Source organism: Octopus sinensis, linkage group LG25 (genome assembly GCF_006345805.1).
Source record: "Octopus sinensis linkage group LG25, ASM634580v1, whole genome shotgun sequence".
Lineage (NCBI taxonomy): Eukaryota > Metazoa > Mollusca > Cephalopoda > Octopoda > Octopodidae > Octopus > Octopus sinensis.
Window position 1 is genome coordinate 26,476,098 of NC_043021.1, and position 20,679 is coordinate 26,496,776.

At 38.6% G+C, this 20,679-nt stretch overlaps 1 protein-coding gene across 1 annotated transcript in view; it reads left to right on the forward strand.

Moving 5' to 3' along the window:
• Positions 1-3,593: 3,593 nt before the first annotated feature.
• LOC115224244 (recombining binding protein suppressor of hairless) overlaps positions 3,594-20,679 on the forward strand; it is a 238,572-nt gene continuing 221,486 nt past the window's right edge. Inside the window, exon 1 of the mRNA XM_029795046.2 lies at positions 3,594-3,812. The gene's annotated coding sequence lies outside the window, so the exon portion shown is untranslated. The remainder of the gene's footprint in view (positions 3,813-20,679) is intronic.

Genomic DNA, 20,679 nt, shown 5'->3' on the forward strand with positions numbered 1-20,679 from the left:
TAAAAAGATTTGAGTGAGGTCGTTGCCAGTACCGCCTGACTTGCCCCCGTGCCGGTGGCACGTAATAAGCACCCACTACACTCTCGGAGTGGTTGGCATTAGGAAGGGCATCTAGCTGTAGAAACTCTGCCAAATCGAGATTGGAGCCTGGTGCAGCCATCTGGTTCGCCAGCCCTCAGCCAAAATCGTCCAACCCATGCTAGCATGGAAAGCGGACATTAAACGATGATGATGATGATGATGAACCTGACCACTCTCAAAAATTAAGAGAAAAAACTGGAAAAATAATCCAGAATCCTTGTGAATCCCAGTGGTAGTCATGGAATGTGAATGTGGGTGTGCAGGCCGTGTTTGTAACACTTTGTGTGTCGTCTGCACGAAGGCCTTTTTTAGTCTATCCACTGATATAGTGTCTTTATGACCACTAAGGTCTATAGTGAAACATTTATCCGTGTGTGAAAGAAATGGAAAGAACTTGCATACGTTGCTGTTTACGGAGGTTGAACAACATCGTTGCGCACAAGAATGTGAGTCCAAGAAGTAAAGCTTCCTTCAAGGCACAGCTAGAAATGCAATTGTCAAGTAGGAAGGAGGCTTTAAACAGGAGCGATATATTCAAAATTGGTAAAACTAAAAATTGTCGAGGATAAATTAAATTTATTATTGTTACTGAATATGTTAGTGTTTTTCAATTTCTTTACGGTTTTGCTGCCGTTTCTTTGTGTAGTTTGATTTGTTTATCCATCAGTTTCTACTAAGATAGTGACGCCAGTAAAATTAATAATAGAGAAACGAAAATAAAACTTTGGAAACAGCAACACCACCATAACTTACGTGGAAACTATAAGCGTGCTTTCAAGTAAAGTAAGTATAACAAATTCTAGAATCCTTGTCTGGAACTGGATCGATCCCAAAATCTAATCAATTCGTGCCAGTCATGAAGCCAAACATCCCCGAAAGTTTCATCCAAGTCCATCCAGCGGTTCTTGAGATATCTTGTCCATGGATGAACAAACAAATGTGACTGAAAACAATACCTCCACCTTCGCTAAGGCGAAGGTAATAATGAACTTATTGTTTACAGTGCTTAGGTACACTACAAATCATCAAAAAAAAAAAAAAAACTAGTCAAAAGAAGCTCTACCTTAAGTATTTGAGTACTATTTTCTCCCTTGTGTTTTGCACCAATGTGCTTGCTTTTATGTGTGTATGGGGGGTGCATCATCATCATCATCATCATCATTGTTTAGCATCTGCTTTCAATGCTGGCATGAGTTGGACAGTTTAATTGGAGCTGTCCAGACTCCAGTTATCTGTCGAGGCATGGTTGCTATGGCTGGATGCTCTGTCCTAACACCAACCACTCTACAGAGTGTATTGGGTGCTTTTTATGTGCTATTGGTGCCTATCTTCATGAAGCAGATCAGAATATTCTAGTTCTCTAAAGTACATCCATAAATGTTACGATTCATATGAGAGTTGAAAACACTGGAGAATATTTATTGCCAAGTAATTACATATTAAAACAGAAACTGGAAAACGCTATCATTTATTGTCCTACATGGTCCTTCACCAATAGGAGCTACATGGGAATACATGTAGAAAGACACGTTCTGACATTTTGGTGTCAATAAAAATGTGGTTGCCCTTACAGAGAAGCTTGTCCCCTGCAACCCTTTCAGCTGAGTATCCCTAATCTTGCAGACTTGGAGGTGCTGGTGCCATGTAAAAAGCACCTTTGCCAGTAGGGCATGAAAGCACCCAGCAGACACCCTGAAAGTGGTTGGTGTTAGGAAGGGTGACCCAGCCGTAGAAACCATGCCAAAACAGACAGGGAGCCTGAACAGCCCTTCAGCTGGTTGGCTTCTGTCAAACTGTCCAACCCATAGAAAACAGATGTTAAATGATGTTGATGATGATGATGATGGGCTGATAAAAACTTTTCAATAGATGCAGCTGTGGCTGTGTGGGTAAGAAGTTTGCTTTCCAACCATATTGTCTTGAGTTCAGTCCCACAGCAGAGCACCTTAGGTATGTGCCTTCTACCAAAGCTTTGTGAGTGGATTTAAAATATGGAAACTAAAAGAAGCCTATCACCCCTCTCCCCACACAATTAACAAGAAGAGTGGAGTGAGCAAATTGTTTTATTACATGACTTTACAACTGTTTCACTGTCATTCAAACTGAAGAATAATTACTAGATTATTGTTTTGTACATAAGGCAGAGACTTTAGCATGGTGGGTGAAATGCTAAGCAATATTTCATCTGTCTTTACGTTCTGAGTTCAAATTCCACTGAGGTCGACTTTGCCTTTCATCTTTTCGGGGTCGGTAAATTAAGTACCAGTTGCATACTAGGGTCGATCTAATCGACTGCCCCCCTCCCCCAATTTTTTCGGGCCTTGTGCCTAGAGTAGAAAGGAATATTGTTTTGTACTTGCAGCTATACACTCAAAGTGCATCATTGTATCGACACAATCAAACAGCTGCTCATTAGAACCCTGTATATAAATGCGTTGCTAATATATATACAAGTATATAATCTACGTGAGTGAAGGCGCGTGGCTCAGTGGTTAGCGCATTCGGATCACGATTGTAAGGTCGTAAGTTTAATTCCTGGCGACACGATGTGTCCTTGAGCAAGACACTTTATTTCACGTCGCTTCAGTCCACTCAGTCCACTGTGTCACGCTGGATCTCCTTGAGAACTACATTAAGGGTACACGTGTCTGTGGAGTTCTCAGCCACTTGCGGGTTAATTTCACGAGCAAGCTGTTCCGTTGATCGTAACCGACGGAGTGCTCCTGTATCTTTGTGTGAATGCGCCTGTGTTTGTCCCCTCCTACCACTTGACAACCGGTGTTGGTTTGTTTATGTCTCCGTAACTTAATGGTTTGGCATTAGAGATTGGTAGAATAAGTACCAGACTTTTTTTTTTTAAAGTGCTGGGGTCGATTTATTTGACTAAACCCTGCAAGGCGGTGTCCCGGCGTGGTTACAGTTCAATGATTAGCTTATGCAAAATGGTAAATAACTGTAGTTTAGCCCCAGGTGAACTATTTTGAGTAGACTTAAGAAAGCCTTCCAGCCACGAACATTTCATCTTATTTTTAGACAGTTATCTGAGTTTATTATGAAAATAGTGTCCTTCCTTTTTTTAAAAAATAGGTGTAATTTCATGGTAATTTGGCTGCTCTTTCTAGCAGGTCGCACAACTACGTAGTCAGGCACCAGTCAGTAAAAGTTTGTTTTGACTGAGTGTTGGGCGAGAGAATAAAAGTAGGAAGGTTTTCAATATTCCCCTAAAACTGTTAATCTGGGAATAGGAGTTTCTTTTAACCAACTATTCGCGGCCGCTAAAAATGAATAAAAGTGTAATAAAAAACTCATGAAAAGGGGGAAAAAGAAAAAGTTTTAATGAAAATATCGTTGAATGTAGTATCAGTATGTGAGAAGGAAAACAAAAAACACAATAGAGAATAGCTGAAAACGTGTGCATTTCGTTATTCTGGGTGTTCAGTTTAATATCGAGGCGAAAAGAATAAAGGAATATCCGAACAATAAACGACCACTATTCATAAATTCTTCCCAAGTTATTTTCTGTTTTGCTTTTTCTGTTTTGTGTCTCCGAAAGAAAACTTTATAAAAAAGAATTCCTGACACAACAAACATCGCCAAAAGAAGCAATCCAGCGGCGACAAGCGACTGGGAAACACCAAAACAACGATTGGAATAATACAGACATCGACTTGGGTGGGACAAGAGATCTAATTCCGCCTTGGGTCCCAAACACACCCGGGGACACCTCAAAGGTAAGACCTTCGATAATATTACACGATTATTTCAGCAATGTTGTTATTATTATTATTATTATATTATTATTATTATCATCTCTGAAGCAGTGAGATGTCAGAATCTTTGACACGCCGGACAAAATGCTTAGCGGCATTTCATCCGGCTTTTATGTTCTGAGTTCAAATTCTGTCGAGGTCGACTTTGTCTTTCATCGTTTCAGGGTCATTAAAATAAGTACCAGTTGCGTACTGGGGGAGGGATCGGTGTCATCGACTTACCCCCTCGCCCCAAGAATTCTTCTTTATTTCATTTATATGAATAAAATCCAAAATGAAGAGAAATCTTTGCGATTCTAATCAGAGGAACCGAACCAAGAATTTCAATCGGGAAAGTCGTGAAAAGTTAAAAGCTTTATTGATTTGTTTTAAATAAAAGTCACAAAATAGTTTTGAGAAGAGTTTGGTCGATACTCGGACTAAATACTTTTCTTTTATCGACCCACGAATAAGGAAAGGCTCAGTTGACCTCGGCAGGATTTGAACTTTGAACGTAAAAACTTAAAGCATTTTCGATTGCATCTTTCTTTTTGTCTGTGATTGATGAAAATCCCCTTCGCTCCTGGAACCTTAAAATATATCAGTAATCTTCACTTGGCAAACCTATACAAGTGTCGCCTCTTCGATTTTGTTTCCTCAGAACTTTCAGAAAAATGTTTTGTCTTTTTAAAGAAATAGTCATGAGAAAACAACTTTCCTTTTGGGGGTAGAATTGTGTAGGTATGTCCTAAACTTTTGTCATGTCTGTCTCAAAATAAGAGTACCAAGCTAAAGCGAGCCCCGTCTCGGGTACCTTGTGCTCGGGTACCTTGTGTCCTAATTTCAAACTGGCCTTTTAATATATAATTATGTTGTCGGTTAATTCCCTAATTTAAACAGAAAAAAAAATTGGGTGATTGTTTTCGTTTATATTTATAGATTTATTTAAGAATTTTAACCTTGTTTATTGAATTTTAAAGCGAACACAGACAGTAATTTATTGTGAATTTATCAAAGATTTAAGTTTAGAAGTTGAGTCGAGCTGTGGCAAAATGGTAATGAAGTATCGAATTAATTAGTGTTATGTTAAGGTTTTCTTCTTAAATATCAAATAATGAAGTTAAAATAATTAAATGAAAAAAAAAAATACTGATCACCCAAATTAATAAAGAAATAAATAAAATAGCGAAATTCCAGCCCCTTGGAACGAATTGAGGAGGGTAAAGGCGAATGCTGTCCATATCGTCTCTGATTCGGAAATCATTCATTCGCAAGAATTATAAAAATAATTTATGACATAAACACTTGGTCAAATGATTTTAAAAGATTCAACTAATTTATTATATTAAACACTCCTTGGCCGACTTTCAGAATAGCTCATGTCCCACATAAGTTCGGATTTCCCCGCTCTGGCTGGCATTTTTCAAATTTCTTCTTTTGCATCCGCATTTCTAATCAATGGGGTTAAATTCTTTTCATAAAAACAAAATTTAAATCCATCATTTTTCAACGTCTGACTTTTTTTTAAAATTCTTTATCTTGGAAGGATAAACTGCAAAGTTACTGTTGACGGGGATTTCATCTCGGAACCTAATTAATTAAAGTATTTAACGAGAATAATGTCAGAGATTAGCTGAAGGGCCACACATTTGGTCCCCCCACAAATAAAGTGTTCCTTACACAAGTCCCCCCCACCGTCCGATTTTGTTTCCTCATAACTTTCAGAAAAACGGGTATTTTTAAAAGAAATTTCCCACAAATACCTTTCAGATACAACTATAACGGAATTTACGATAAAAGGGAAATAAAATAAAAAGGTGGTCGCACACACATCACATATTCATTACAAATTAAATTTTGGAAACAATAGTGATGTGTTAATATGTGTAATCACCAATATTTTATTATTATTATTTTCATATTAAATTCCGATATAATTCGAATCTATACCGTCTGAAAGGTATTTGTAGAAAATTTCATATAAAAATTATTCATTTTCCTAAAAGTTATGAGGAAACAAAATCGGGCGCGGGACACACTTGTGTTGGTTGCTAATGTGTGTCCTACTTCACTTTAATTGATTCCGGAAGGACGAAAGCCATAGGTTGACCTTGCAAAGAAGGCATAACTACAGTTTGGTGCCCCAATTTCAAATTTTGTTTCTTCATAACTTTCTGAAAAAGTATATTTTTTAACGAAATTTTGATGCGATAAATTTTCAAGGGTCTTGATTAAATATTATGTTGATAATATTAAACATTTTCCGTGAGTGTAATGTTGATGTTTTATACAAATCAATCTGGAAAAACAGTGGAAATTACTGAAGTTACAAAAGTTGAATGATAGGTGGGATAAATGAGGCGGCGAGAACGATGCGGAACTCGTTCAAAAAATTCCTTTCTTCTTAGTTTTTCTAAATTTTATCAACGTAAATGTAATGTAGACTGTCGAAAAGTTATCTCTGCAAAGTTTCATTGAAAAATACCAAATTTTTTAAAGAAAATTACGAGGAAACGTAGTCGTTGAGCACTCGTCAGGTTCTTGTAACGAAAGATCGCCCCAACAACAATGTCTAAGTTTGGCAGACGACCCCAGACTTGGCTCGACCCCAATCCTACTTTGTTTTATCGATTCTAAAAGGAAATTAAGTTGACCTTGCAAGGGATAGGTCCAACGTTCTGCTACTTCCTCCGTTGTTAATAATAATAATAATAATGATAATAATAATGGTTTCAAATTTTGGCACAAGGCCAACAATTTCGGAGTGGAGGTTGGGGGGGGGGCAGGTCGATTTACATCGATCCGAGTGTTCAATTGGTATTTATTTTATCGACTCCGAAAAGATGAAAGGCAAAGTCAGCGTCGGTAGAATTTGAACTGTGGTTTCTTTTAATTGCCTCAGACATAGGTGAGGGGACATCACAAGGGTAGTCTACAATTTATGTGGGGGCTACATTAAAAATGAAGGGCAGAAAGGGGGAAAGCGGTGAAATGAGACAGAAGTATATGTATATGAGAAGTATATGAGACAAAGTATGTGAACAGATGAATGATTTGGGTAGAACTCCAATTAGGACCAATGAGGGAATCCCAATTAAAAAGGTTCCTAATTTAGAGAGAAGGCTAAAGAGGGGGGGGGACTAGTCGGTACCATCGACCTAACACTAGATTGGCACTTTATTTTATCGATCGCAGAGGAGTAAAAGGCAAAGTTGATCTCGGTGGGACTCGAACTCAGAATGTAAAGAATCGGGAGAAATGTTGTGAAGTATTTTCCTGACGCCAATAATAAAATAAAAACGAATAAAGTTGTCGAATGTGTTGGTAAACAATGACCCCTCCCTTGGTACAAAACGGAAGGGACCACTTCGAAACGATATGCTTCGTTCCTTTAATTGACAAAAATAAATTAGTTTACAGAAGTGACTTGTATGATTAATTAAACCGAGTTAATTAGCGTTTTATTGTATATTTTATAGACATAAAAACAGCTCACTTGAGAGTTTTTGTAAACATTCGGGGATTCCAGTCCTATAGAATAAATAATAATTTGTGACTTAACGAGGGAACCTGTTAATTATAAACACTAATTAGACTTAATTAGCGTTTTATTGTATATTTTATAAATAATAAACACCGTACTTTCGATGTTTTGTAGACTTTTAGGGAACACAGTCATCTGTTTTGCAAAGAAGGTCGTTAATGTAGAGACTGGACAAGTTTACCAAAGAAAGATGTTTTGGTTTTGATGTCTAAAAACTATCATCCACATTTCTATAAACAACACAGAGTTGTGAATTGTAAGGCGCAGGAGACTTTGCAAGATTAACATGATTTTCTTTCCTCTTATTTAACGAAAATAGGTGATTGATGACTAAAAACTTATTGTCAGTCACGATTAAAGAATATAAAGAAATAAGAGTAAATGAGAGATGACAACTTCTCATCCTTCATATCACGTCTCCTGTCCTCCATAAAGCTATCTTTAACAGCAGATCAGTTGTGTCAAAGACATTCCAACTGTGACCATTCCGGAGGACTTCCGGAAAATTCATACGATTGAAGGAAACAATCGGATCGTGTGAATTTTTCGAAAGTCCTCTCCCCACCCCGTTCATTTGCGCAAATTTTTGTTTTCGTATTCGTTTTCTACACATTTTTTACATCTATTACACTTCTCTTTTGTTTTCGTGACCGGGACTTAAACTATATATCAACCGTATAGGCCATATATCATCATCATCATCATTTAACGCATTTTCCAGCCAATCTCCATTGTCTGCTTTGGCGTTGTTTCTGCAGCTGGGTGCCCTTCCTAACACCAACCACTTCACTGAGTAGACCAGTAAGGCCATCTCTCTTTCTATATGTGTGTCTTTCTCCCTGTCTCTATGTGTCTATCATCATTACCATCATTTAACATCTGCCTTCCATGCTGGTGTGGGTTGGACAGTTTGAGTTGGCCAAGCAGGAGCCTGCATCACACTTCTGTGTCTGTTGTGGCAGGGCTTTTACAGGTAGACACCCTTCTTAACATCAATCACCTGGCAAAGTGGACTAAGTGCTTTTTATGTGGTACAAGCACAAGCAAGATCAGTTTTAGCATGGTTTTTACAACTGGATGCCCTTCCAAACGACCACCACTCTACACTGTGGATTGGATGCTTTTTACATGGTATCAGCACTATATATATATATGTGTGTGTGTATATATATATATATATAATATATATATATATATTCTTTTCTTCTTGTTTCAGTCATTTGATTGTGGCCATGCTGGAGCACCACTTTTAGTTGAACAAAGTGACTCCAGGACTTATTCTTTGTAAGCCTAGCACTTATTCTGTCGGTCTCTTTTGACGAACTGCTTAAGTTACAGGGATGTAAGTACACCAACATCGGTTGTCAGGTGATGTTGAGGGGACAAATACAGACACACAAATGCATGCATACATACATACATACACACACACACACACACACACACACACCACACACACACACACAACACACACACACACATACATACATGTGTATGTGTGTGTGTATAAATTAGAGAAGAACCACCATGAAGCAATTCAACAATGATATACTTAAAATATAGAAAAAAATTAAAGATACGATAAAACATTTACCTAAAACTAAATAAAGTACTAAAGAATAAATAGTATATACTTAGTAAATAAAGTACTATTTTTAATTCTTGTAGTTATAGTTTGTAGTAGTATTATGTATATAAATTAGCATATATCACATAATTAGTATATATCACATAATTAGAATAAGATTAAACTTAGATGTTTAGTAAATGAATACATAAATAAATAAGTTAATGGATATAGATTAAATTATAGTAATTTAGCTTCACTTAATGTATATCATGTATTTTAAATATTTTGTTTTAATTACTTGTACTTTAATTTTTTAATAATAATATACTAAAATTTGTTATTTTCTTCTATAAGCTAAGATATATTTTCATAGATAAAATATATATTTGTATCTGTTTATTCTATTTTTATTTACACCACGTTTTTAACGAGATAAATTTATTATGAACACTTAATCCTATGTATTAAGTTTAAAGATTTAGTTAACAGAATATATTCAATAAGATAAGTCATGTTTTTATTTTAAGATATGTTGTTGAATTTTGTTCAATTTTTTTAATTGTAAAATTACATTTTTTATATATATTTATCTTTTCTTATAAGATAAAATAAGTACATTTATTTATTTTATTGTTTTTATCTTAGACCTGATGAGTGACTATTTAAATTGAATTAATTATATTGTTATCAATTTGAAAATATAGCCACAAAACATGTGTACTTTATTTACTAAGTATATACTATTTATTCTTTAGTACTTTATTTAGTTTTAGGTAAATGTTTTATCATATCTTTAATTTTTTTCTATATTTTAAGTATATCATTGTTGAATTGCTTCATGGTGGTTCTTCTCTAATTTATATACATATATACATACATATATATTGTGAAATTTAATTTAGTATTACTGAATTGAATTTTTCCCTGTAAGTTTGGAATCATATTCCCTAATATCATTATATATATATCATCATCATCATCATCATCATCATCATCATTGTTTAATGTCTGCTTTCCATGCTGGCAGGGGTTGGATGGTTTGACTGAGGACTGGCAAGCCAGGAGGCTGCACCAGGCTCCAATCTGATCTAGCAAGGTTTATACAGCTGGATGCCCTTCCTAATGCCAACCACTCCGAGATTGAAGTGGGTGCTTTTTACATACTACTGGAACAGGAGCCAGTGTGGCAGGCCTGGTATTGTCCACACTTGAACAGTGCTTTTTATGTACCACTGGCACGGGTGCCAGTCAGGCAGCATTGGCATCAGCCACAACACTGATTACAGCACATTGGCCAACGGTTGAAGGGAGCTCTTAAATGGGCTGGTTATGTGACACTGGCAGAGGCCATAGCTACAATCTCACTTAGCTTGTTGGGTCGTCTCAAGCACAGCATATCTCCAAAGGTCTCGGTTGCTTGTTATTCCCTCATTGAGGCCCAACATTCAACAGGCTTCTTTCAGTTTCCATTTTCCAAATCCACTCACAAGGCTTTGGTCAGCTTGAGGCTATAGCAGAAGACACTTGTCCAAGGTGCCATGCAGTGGGACTTAACCTGGAACCATGTGGTTTGGAAGCAAGCTTCTTACCACGCAGTCACTCCTGCACCTATATATATATATATATATATATATGTCTATATGTGTAAGCCATCTAAGGATCTGTAAATCAGGAGATGCATTCATATGTCTGTCAGCAGGGTAGGTATATTCAATTCAATTTTTATTGGCTCAAAAAGCAAAAGCAAGGCCATGTAGGGGGACAGAGAGTTATGTACAGGGAGGGTGGTCATACAAGGAGTTCAGGCCATTTCTGGTCGAGAGACTTTGAACCAAGCGGTCGTCGGCATCTTCACTATCTTGTCCGGCAGCTTATTCCACGGATCTGCAACCCGGACGGAGAAAGCCCCTCTCCTTCGATTGAGATGAAATCATCGTCGTAGATAGAGCTTTTCGGAGTGACCCCGCAGCCCACACTATAGAACAGGATTGAAGAACAGCTCTTTCGAGAGGTTACACTTTCCGCTTATGATGTTGTGAGCAAAAATGAGATCACCACGGCGTCGTCGTTTTTCTAGAGAATAAAGGTCGAGCGTCTTCAGCCTTTCTTCATAAGACAAATTCTTGAGACGAAGAACCGTGCAGGTAGCCAGCTTCTGGACTCTCTCGAGATGATGTATGTCTTTGAGGAGATAAGGAGAAGCGGCTTGAATCCCGTACTATTTATCTCGTACTATTAATCGAAGTGTACAGTATTATTTATCCATTATAACTGATCTTACCAATCAGTTTTGCACTAAGGGTTCAAAGGAGTGTTAGGCAACAAATTCCATAACAGCTACCTCTGATGAGTGCAGGGTTACATAATCGGACTGTTACCCAACACTCTGTTGAACCCCTAGTGCAAAATCAATTGATAAGATCGGCCATAATGGATATGTCTATAATACTGTACACTTTGATCTCTCTCTCTCTTTATATGTGTGTGTGTGTGTGTGTGTGTGTATAGGAAATATATTTGGGTGAGTAGTATTGAGTGAGGTGTGTCAGGTGATGAGAGGTTAATTTCTGATAGGACAGAAACAGGTGTCTTGCTGTGGAGGAGGAACATGGCTACCCTAGCAGTAAAAAGAGAGATGGTGGTGAAGATGTGTTGGAGGATTGGACAGGGTGAGAGGGTGGGTCAGTTTGTGAGAGTGTGAAAGAAGAATAGGGTATAGAGGGAAGGAAATGCTGTGAGTGGGTAACATGGGTGGAGGGAACATGGGTTGTTAGGAAGATGAGTTATTGGGGAGGGATTCATCAGAAACAGATTGTAAGGGCAAAGACGTAAACTTTAGAGGCCCTATTTTTGCTTAGAAGGACTGGATCTCTTAAGCACAGTAAATTGCTAATTATTGGTCCTTTGTCATCTCATCTCTGTTTATATGCAGGGCAGCCCCAAAATAGGTTTACGGTTATCATGGAGGCATTTAGAATTTCTTTTAAAACAGTTTATTGCATTTAAATTTCTATCTTACAAACTGAAAAGGGAGCTTGACAAAATTAGCTAAATTAGGAAAGAATAATGGTTTCATATTTTTTTGTAATTAAGATTTAAACTGTATATATATCAATGCGAAAGAGATAGTTGAATAACTCTAAACCTACTTTTGGGCCACTCTATGTATATATATAATCAGATAAAGATAGTTATGGCTGGGCTATGGGATTGGCCAGGGTTCCACTTCCATAAAGCACTAGCTTTGCAGCGTCACTTCAGACCCTATTGGCCAGTGGCCTACAACTTCTCTTCAAAGTGGAGAGAGAAAAGGACCTTGTGGTTAGTTGTTGAACACACAGACAAAGGGAAAAGGTTAAGTGCGAGGGATTACCTCCCTTAGACTGCTATCCATAATCGACCTGGTTGGCTTGGGGGTCCCAGGGCTTCAGTAGGAATCTGAAGTGTAAGTAGGGTCTGCAGACTTCCGCCCTGGAATTTGAGGTGTTCCCAAGGCCGACGGAGTTCTTTCATATTCTCGCCCATACAGCTATGCACAGCTTGCACTGTTTGCTCCCGTTGATGTAAGGGCCTGGTTTTTAAAGGATCTTCCATAAGATTGTGTGTAGGGTCCTTTCATCCTTCAGGATCTGTGGTTGAAGGTGTTTGTGGAACATCCGATGTATCTTCGAATACTGCTGCTACTTCTGCTGGTGGTGCCCAAGGTTCCATGCTGTGGGACAGAACTTGAAACCACGAAGATGAGAACTGAACCCCTTGTCTACACAACCATTACCTGCTTCAGCAACATTTCCCCTTCCTGCACGCATCATTAGAAGAGAAGGGTTCATTTTTAGTTCTGTGTTTTCAATGACGTTTTTATTGTTCAGCCCCAAGCAAATCCCTGATCTAGGACATTCCATCCATGACCAACATTCATAAGATTCAATTCTACTTAAACCTAAATTTCATGAAAGTTAATTGCACATCCATGTATTAATTTTCCCTTTAACTTTCTCTTGGCTGACTTGCTTCAATAAATCCCAGATAAATTCCTTTCTAGCTCTTTATTATGTTTTTTACATCAGAGATCCCTAATGTATTGAGATAGATGTTACTATAACCAAAGGACAATTTCAAACATTAGAATACTCTTGCAACCCTTTCTTTTATTACCATCTTCTCACTGAAATAAACTGCCTTTGTTTCAGCGAATTTTGAAAATAATGAAAATTTTATTGCATGGTTAAGAATTTGCTTCCCAACTTTGTGGTATCAGATTCTGTCCCTCTGTGTGGCACTTCGGGCAAGTGTCTTCTAGTATAACCCCAGGCCAACCAAAACCTTGTGAGTGGATTTCAAAACGGAAACAGAAAGAAGCCTGTCGTATGTGTGTGTGTGTGTTTGTGCTTCCTTGTATTGACGTTGTGTAATTGTTGTAAATGAGTGTCACTGTCGTACAAGCAGTGTTGTTAATGTCATTCATTTCCAACCTTCCATAAAAACATGTCCGGTCATGGGGAAATATTACCTTCCTTGGAAATCTGGTGCGGATTGGTGATAGTATGAAGGACATTCAGCTATAGAACAGCTGTCCCAACAAATTCCCTCTGATCCGTGGAAGCTTTAAAAAATGGAAATTAACCCTTTCCTATTCGATGTTTATTCTTCACATTGTTTGGAATTGATCCCACACCCTCTCTTTCCATAGCTTTGAGATTTTCAAGAAGTGATTCTTTCGTTCTTTCACTTGTTTCAGTCATTTGACTGCGACCATGCTGGAGCACTGCCTTTAGTTGAACTAATCAACCCCAGGACTTATTCTTTGTAAGCCTAGTGCTTATTCTATCCATCTCTTTTGCTGAATCACTAAGTCATGGGGCCGTAAACTCACCAGCATTGGTTGTCAAGCAATGGTGGGGTGTGTGTGAAAAACACACACACACAAATGCACACACACACGCACACACACACACACACACACACACACACACACACACACACACACACACACACACACACACACACACACACAATGTGCTTCTTTCAGTTTCCATCTACCAAATCCATTCACAAGGCTTTCATCGGCCCGAGGCTATAGAAGACACTTGCCCAAGGTGCCACACAGTGGGACTGAACCCAAGACCATGTGGCTGGTAAGCAAGCTACTTACCACACAGCCACACCTGTTATTTATCTTTAGAAATGACATTGTAGGATATGTGTGAAAGGTAGGATCTGGCCAGTCTACACATGAAACAGGTAGAATATTTGTGTTGCATATGGCTGGTTTAAATGCTAAAGGGTTAAAATAGTGATGATGATGATGATGACGACAGCTTCATTATAAAACTGGTGTTTGGAACATAAATTAATGAGAAATTTTGATGGAAGAAGGTTCTTAATTTCAATCACAAAAGGAAGTTTGTGCCATAAAAAGCCAATGAAGTTGTTGGGTGGGTTGGCATGAAAAGGGCCGATGCGCTACCAATGGTCACTACTCCCACCCACACTCCATTCCATATTTAATTAATTAAAAGTTTCACTTGACTTTATCTCTTTTATTGTTTATTTGTTTCAGTCGTTAGCCTGTGGCCATGCTGGAGCACTGCCTTGGAGAGATTCTTGTTGAATGAATTGACCTCAGTACTTTTATTTTTAATCTGTGTACCTATGCTGTTAGTCCTCTTTTGCCAAACTGCTAAGTTATGGGGATGTAAACACACCAACACCGGTTGTCAAGTGGTGGTGTGTGTATATGTCAAATGCACACACATGCATATCATCATCATCATCATCATCAATGTTTAACGTCTGCCTTCCATGCTGGCATGGGTTGGATAGTTTGAAAGAAGCTGGCCAGGCTGGAGCCTGCAGCAGACTTCTGTGTCTGTTTTGGCAGGTTTATTACAGCTGGATGCCCTTCCTAACATGAACCACTCCACAGAGTGGACTGAATGCTTTTTACATGGCACAAACACAGACTGGCAAGGTCGGTTTTGGCTTGGTTTTTACAGCTGGATGCCATTCCAAATGCCAACCACTTCACAGTGTGGGCTGGATGCTTTTTAAGTGGCACTGGCCTTGGCAGGGTCACCAAGGAACTTGCACACACACACACACACACACACACACATACGAGAGGCTTCTTTCAGTTTCCGTCATTGACCAAATCCACTCCCAAAGCTTTGGCCAGCCTGAGGCTATAGTAGAAGACACTTGCCCAAGGTGCCACACAATGGGACTGAACCTGGAACCATGTGGTTGGGAAGCAAATATCTCACTGGATGGCCATGGCTGTGACTTCCAATCTTTTCTTTTATTTCCTTTTTAAAACTGAAATTAATTATTTAGAAAATAACAGTCGTTTTGATTGGTTGGAATTTTCTGGTTGATTGGACCCAAATATGAGAGCATCGCATTCTCTTCAAACGTTAAGGCCCAGGGTGGCAGGGGTGGCGGGGTGGGAGGTGACTGGTTCTCTGTCACTTTGAAGACAAATGCATTTTTTTCTTTTTTCTTTTTGGGAAGCAGTTAATAGAAATGTTATATCTGTTACCCCCTCCCCCCTCCACCTATACTACCACCACCACTACTACTACTACTGCCACCACCACCACTTCCACTACTACTACTACTGCCACCACCACCACTTCCACTACTACTACTACTACCACCACCACCACTTCCACTACTACTACTACTACCACCACCACCACTTCCACTACTACTACTACTACTACCACCACCACCACCACAACAACAACAACAACAATTTCTGCTGCTGCTGCTGCTACTACTGCTACTAGCAAGGAAAAAAAATTTTCTAATTCCGAGAGTGATTTCATATTTATGCACTCATTCCAGTATCTGTGTGTGTGTGTGTGTGTTGAGGTAGTAGTAGTAGTAGTAGTAGTTAGTGGTGGTTGTGGTGGGGGAAGGAAGAGGAGACAGCTTAGCACTTTCTGTTTTTACTTCAATGAGTTATTCCCATGACAAAATATGTCATTGACTATCAAAAGTCATTTCCTCCACTCTCCACGCCACCACCTTCGCCGCCACCACCACCACCACCACCACCACCACCACCACCACCACACCACCACCACCACCTCTTAAGTTGACAGTTTCTTCTGGTTTTTTTTCTTTCTTCTCTTTTTACTTGGGGATAAATATCTCTGATGGCAGTCTTTTGGTGTATTATTAATATTGGGGCAGTGAGCTGGCAGAATCGTTAGCATGCCGGACAAAGTGTTTGGCAGCATTTCATCTGTCTTTATGTCCATCTTAATGTTCTGAGTTCAAATTCCACCGATGTCAACTTTGCCTTTCATCCTTTAAAAGTTGATAAAATAAGTACCAGCTGCGTACTGGGGTCAGTGTAATGAACTTGCCCTTTCACTTAAATTTCAGGCCTTGTGTCTGTAAGTAGAAAAGATTATTGTTATTATTATTATGAGTGAAGGTGGGTGAACTGGCAGAATTATTAGCACGAGTGGAAAGCGTGGCAGTGTTTCGTCTGCTGCTACATTCTGAGTTCTAATTCCGGCAGGGGTGACTTTGCCTTTCATCCTTTCAGGGTTGATAAACGAAGTACCAGTGAAATACTGGGGTTGGTGTAATCGACTAATCCCCTCCCCACAAATTTCAGGCCTTGTGCCTTTAGTAGGAATGATGATGATGATGATGATGATGATGATCATTATTATTATGAAGGTACCACTGAGGTTCATTTTACCTTTCATCTTTTCGGAGTTGATAAATTAAGTACCAGTGAATGGGGTCAGTGTAATTGACTAGCCCCCTCTCCTCCTCCTCCTCCTTCGAGCATTCGCTATTGTTTGTTCTGGTAGATTCTGTGAGAGCAGATTGCAGCCTGCTACCAGGGGTCTCACGGAGTCTCTTTCCACACATTATAAGCTTTGATATTTGGTCGTTAACTCATTAACTGCCAAATTTTTTAATTCATATTTTTGGGCTTTGCCAGGTGTCTTAGTGGTTAAAATAATATATAGTATTTAAATTTTCTTCATATGTGAATTATTTTGGAAATTTTGATAAATTTCTCAAAAAGTCCCAAATGGGGATTGCTGAAAAAAGCATATTTATCCGTTTCTATTCAATTGCAATAATAAAAATTTTAGTTTTTTGAAGTTATAGTATCAAATGTGAATGTGTAGGAAATGTGAATGAATGATATAAATGGGAAATGCACAAAAAAAAAAGTTTTCAAAACAGTCAGTATTTTTGTAGTTCAAAAATCGTGATTTATGGCATAAAATGGCAGAAGGTTGCATCCCAACCACATGGTTCCAGGTTCAGTCCCGCCTTGGGCAAGCGTCTTCTACTATAGCTCAAGGCTGATCAAAGCTTTGTGAGTGGATTTGGTAGATGGAAACTGAAAGAAGCCCATCGTGTGTGTGTGTGTGTGTGTATGCATAACTGTTTCTTGGCCTTAACATCACACAACAGCTGTAAACGAGTGTCACCATCATACAAGCAGTGTCATTTACTTTCAATATTCTGCCATAAACATGTCTGGCCATGGAGAACTAATAACGACAATCTTTAATTACTAAATATTGTTAAACACACCTCAGCAAATGCAATGTATATAAACAATTCACTTTAAATACAACGAACAACCGGCAGAATTATTATTATTATTGTTATTATTATTATTATTCCTCTCCCTCTCTTTTTCTTCTCTCTTCTCTCTCTCTTGCTGGGTAACCATGTACCGCCTCTATAGCAAGACACCTGTTTCTGCCTCTCTATCACACTCTAGCCTTTCATCCTCTGACAAGTTCCCTTCCTCAAATGTCCCTACCCGTCTCAAAATTCCTTGTCTTGTGAGTTACTTGGTGATCCTGCCAGTGCTTCTGCCACATAAAGAGCATCCAGTCCACACTGTAAAGTGGTTGGCATTTGGAAGGGCATCCAGCAGTAAAAAATCATGCCAAGAATTGAGTCCTCTCTAGTGAGTGGTTGATGTTAGGAAGGGCATCCAGCCATTAAAGACTCTGCCAAAATAGACACAGTAGCCTGGGGTAGTTTTCTACCTGGCCAGCTTCTCTCAACCGTCCTACCTATGCATGCATGGAAGGTGGACCTTAAACTATGATGGTGATGATGATGGTGGTAGTGGTGGTGGTGGTGGTGGTGGTGGTGGTGATGATGATGATGATGATGATGACTGTTATAATGCTTTTCCCTAATATATGGGTTTTTTTCTTTTTCTGTCTATAAGTATTGCTTTGATTGTTGAAATTTTCCCCTTTTACCAACCAGCTATTGTTGCCTCTCTTCTTCCTCCTTTGTGTTACAGAACCAGCCACAACTGGCTGCTTATTTATATTTTTACTTTCCTCTTTTTGAAACTGGGACTTGATAAATAAATAAATAAACCAGTTAAAAGATTGTATCGTCATTGTGAGTCAGAAAGCAAAAGGGTGGAAGTAGGAGGTGGTTTAAAGAGCTGAACTGCTTCTACAAGTCCAACCCTTCACTTCACCAGCACTGAGTACCCCCAGTACCCTTCTGTATGTCAAAAATGCATCGGTCCTTGCCATCACTGCATTGGATAGTACCACCACCACCACCATCATCATTATATCCATTTTTCTGTGCTTGCATGGATTAGACAGAATTTGTTGAGGCAGATTTTGCTATGGTTGGGCGCCCTTCCTGTCACCAACCCTTACGTTGTTTCCAAGCAAGGTAATATTTCTCCATGGCCAGACATGCTTATGGCAGAATATTGAAAATAAATGACATACTCGTTTACAGCTGTTGTGTGATGTTAAGTTCAAGAAACAGTTATGCATACACACACACACACGATGGGCTTCTTTCAGTTTCCATCTACCAAATCCACTCACAAAGCTTTGATCAGCCTTGAGCTATAGTAGAAGACTCTTGCCCAAGGCGGGACTGAACCTGGAACCATGTGGTTGGGATGCAACCTTCTGTTTTTTTCTTACCCCAGTTTACAGATTCTAACTAATTCAAAGAAGCGGTAGATCATTGAAGTAAATTACTTGTGATATTCACTTTTGTTACTCTTCCGCTTTACCTCTTTATTTCTCAGCAATTATATTGAATACCTGTAATACACGGAAGGATGATCCAGTTAACTATAATATTTCTTATAAACCAAAATTGGTCACATAGTTTAGTCAAATGGGATCAATAATATTATTGCTGTTTATGGTCCCATTTTCTTGAGGATTATATGTACATACACACATGTTTAGTATATATATATATATGTCAGGTCACTTTCGAGTGCTACTGGTAACATGTAACCCAGTACAACCTGTTGCATGGTCGGGTCGTCGGCGACTAAACTGGCAACCCCACCAAGCTTGCTTGGTGAGGAGGCTGTTTATTGGACACCCTGTGGGATGAAAAACAAAACCCATCAAAGGGCGGAGGAACTCTTGAGAGTCAATGGCCATCCAATAAATGTCTTAAGGCTGTATCATGCGCGGGGACATAGAAATAATCGGACTGAATATACTCGATCGCGCGGTTAAACCATTGGGAGTGAAGGACTCCTAGCCTTTGTTAGGGCATCCTTCTAGGAGAAGGTAACTCAGGTAACTGGGATAACTCCGACATAAAACCTGCGGCTCAGTGGTTGCCGATGATGTTGACCTGTTCTTCTTTTCGGATTATGGCTGCTGTTGCTTAGTGAGTGGGATTGACTCAGTGCACAGCCTTTCCTCACTTTAAAAAAATCTTCTTGCACAGGCATTGCACGATAACAACATTGATTAAGCTTCACGCAATGGCCATACTCGATAACGAGGGGGCAGCCACCATATATATATATATATATATATATATATGTCTGTATATATATGTCTGTATATATATGTCTGTATATATATATGCTCTACACCTCATTGGTTTGTCAGCAAGCAACTCTGCTGCTTCCCACGTTGGTGTTCTCTTCTGATATCTAAGCAGGAGTCGTCTTGTTATTCTAACGGTATTTTTGTTTGTAGCTTACTCTCCTTCCTCTTGTGATTAATTATCAATAACCTTTGGATATCCTATTTAATGCTATGCTTTTAAAAAAATGTGTTTTTTTTACATTTCTTAAGAAAATAATAGACTTAGAAGGAAGGGGATTCTATTACAACGATGTATAAGAAATCCGACTTGTGAGAGGGGTGGTGTGACGGGCCAGGAGGGGAGGTGGGCGTTATATTTTGTAGAACAGAATTTGAGCCACTCTATGTGATCAGGATTGTAGCCTAAATTTCTTGTGTCGTATGTTTTAAGAATTTTCCCACAAGTTTGTTTCTTATTTTTCAACGATAGATAGATTAGTGTTCAAACAGTCACAATCTTATTTTAACATCTTTTCATTACATTTCTCTGAAATGACATTATTGCCTTCTTGTATGATTTTTATGGGAACTCTTTCAAAATACTACAACACAACAACAACAAGAAAAATTCTAATAAAATTCTAGTATTTTTGGAAGTTTTGGGGTAGCAACATTTAAGATAGACTCTCTGGGGGTGCAGTTTTTGTTATTTGTTTTTTTTATTATATTTGTTATTTTTTCCCTTTTATTTATTTGAAAATCATTTTTTGTTGTTGTTTTCCTCTTTTCATTCCTCTTACAGAATTCAGTTCTACCATTTGTTGTGCTGATGGCAGTTAACATCTTTCCACAAAGCTTCGCTGCCATCATTTCATGTTTCTTCACATTGTTTCTGTAAATTGAAATCTCTTAGAA